Here is a 2,621-nt window from a genome sequence, read left to right on the forward strand (position 1 = left end):
AAATACAAGTTAATTTTTGTTGATTTTTATTAAAATTCAATTAACCCTTCAAGCGTTCATTGAACCACAATGCCCATCAAATAGGCCGCAAAAATGCAATAAATTGAAATCAAATACCGCACGATTAACCCCAATCGACCATTGGATAGTCAACCGGACGCGAATGACCCATTCTAGTTTTTTGTTTTTCACTGGTGGCGTCACATTTAAATGCAAAATTGAAAGACTTAATGAATTGCCTTTCCCCGAAATCGTGACTGTGAGACGCCAGAGAACAGCAGCAACAAAATAAATTGATGAATTTTAAAGAAGCTTTGACACAATTTGGTATTGAAACATGATTTTTTGTGATCAAAACATTTTCTATCTGAAAATTTTGAAAGTAAAAAAAAAGTTATAAACCGGTCCCCAATTTTGAACTTCAGTAAAGAAAAAAAGAAACACAGAAATGAGTGAATGATTGAACTCTTGTCATCTTGTCGCAAAGCTGAGGTCTATCTTGAATTAACACGTCGTGCCTTCGTGCATTTAGCAGTCCCGCAAATGTACGGTACAGTCGTGGGTTTAGCACCGCATATGGGGGATGCAAAACCGAAGCGTGCATAACTGAAGCACGAGCTTATGGGATTTTGGCTATATGGGAGACATTGGCTTTAATCGTATGAAAAATCATGCAAAAATCAAAAAAATATTGTGTTTTGAAATCGGCATGATGTCAGAGCTATCCATTAAAATTATATTTTCATGAAAATTTTCACAAAGGTACGTATTTTTGAAAATGATTTTTTTTCTCTAAAGAAACCAAAAAAACAATTGGTATTTTTTTATACATTTCGAATATAATAACATTTTTTTAAATACTCAAAATTTCAGTTTTTGAAATATGGGTATAAAACGAACAGGATTTTTTCATATATTTTAAATGTAATAACAACATTTTTGTTAATACTAAAAAATTTCACAAAACTACGTATTTTCGAAAAAATACTCCAAATTTTAGTTTTTTACAGTATGGGTATCAAACGATCGGGATTTTTTCATACATTTCGAATTCAACATATTTTGAAAACACTAAAAATTTTCACAAAAATACGTTTTTTTGGAAAAATACTCAAAATTTCAGTTTTTACAATATGGGTATCAAACGATCAGGATCATACAATTCGAATGTAATAACAACATTTTTTGAAAATACTCAAAATTTTCACAAAACTACGTACCGTAATCTGGGGTGAATCGGGAATACAGTCTGAATAGGGACAGCAGTTTTTAGAGCACTTAAAGCTTTTAAATTTGGATATGGATGTATACATTTTGTTGGCCTGAATCTGTTCTAACCGAAACCAACCAGAAAAATCAAAATATTGTGCTCCAACATGGTAAAAACTGCTGTCCCAATTCGCCCCATGTGTCCCGATTGACCCCAGTTTACGGTATTTTGGAAAAACTTCTCAAAATTACAGTTTTTACAATGAAGTTTCAAATGATCGGGATTTTTTCACATTTCAAAAGTTATGACGCAAATTTGAGAAAATACTCCAAATTTTCACTATACTACGTATTTTTGAAAAAAAAATTAAAAATATTTTCAAAAAATATTGTTTTTTTTTATTCGAAATGTATGTAAAATCTCGATCGTTTGATACCCATATTGTTAAAACGGTAGTTTTGAGTAATTTTTCGAAAATTCGCAGTTTTGTGAAAATTTTGAGTATTTAAAAAAAAATATTGTTATCCTGATCGTTTGATACCCATATTGTAAAAACTAAAATTTTGAGATTTTTTTTTCGAAAAATCGTAATTTTGTGAAAATTTTGAGTGTTTAAAATATGTTGTTATCACATTCGAAATGCATGAAAAAATCCCGATCGTTTGATAGCCATATTATAAAAAACTGAAAATTAGAGATCTTTTTCGAAAATTCGTAGTTTTGAGAATATTTTGTGTATTTAAAAAAAGTTGTTTTTACATTCGAAATGTATGAAAAAGTCCTGATCGTTTGATACCCATATTGTAAACACTGAAATTTTGAGTATTTTTTTTTTCGAAAATACATAGTTATGTGAAAATTTTTAGTGTTTTCAAAATATGTTGTTACTACATTCGAAATGTATAAAAAATCCCAATCGTTTGGTACCTATATTTTAAAAACTGAAATTTTGAGTTTTTTTTTTTCAAAAATACGTAATTTAGTGAAAATTTTGAGCGTTTTCAAAAAAAAATTACATTCGGAATGTATGAAAAAATTCCAATCATTTGATACCCACATTGCAATAACAATAATTTTGAGTATTTCTTCGAGAAACATTGTATTTTCAAAATACAGGAAAAATACGTATTTTTGTGAAAATTTTCATGAAATAATCATTCTGATTCCAAAATACTATAATATTTTGATGTTTACATGATTTTTCATACGAATATAGCCAATGTCTCCCATATAGTCAAAATCCCATAAGCTCTGTGCTTCAGTTAAGTACTGGACCGTGCCAAACGCGTTCTGACTATATTCCCTTTGGCCAGTTGTCACACTTACAGCAATTTCCAGTGTGTGTCAATATAGCACGACAAGATTGAAACTTCCATCATATGTAGAGCCACAACAAGCCATGGAGTTTTTT

This window comes from Culex quinquefasciatus, chromosome 2 (assembly GCF_015732765.1).
Source record: "Culex quinquefasciatus strain JHB chromosome 2, VPISU_Cqui_1.0_pri_paternal, whole genome shotgun sequence".
NCBI classification, from domain to species: Eukaryota; Metazoa; Arthropoda; class Insecta; order Diptera; family Culicidae; genus Culex; species Culex quinquefasciatus.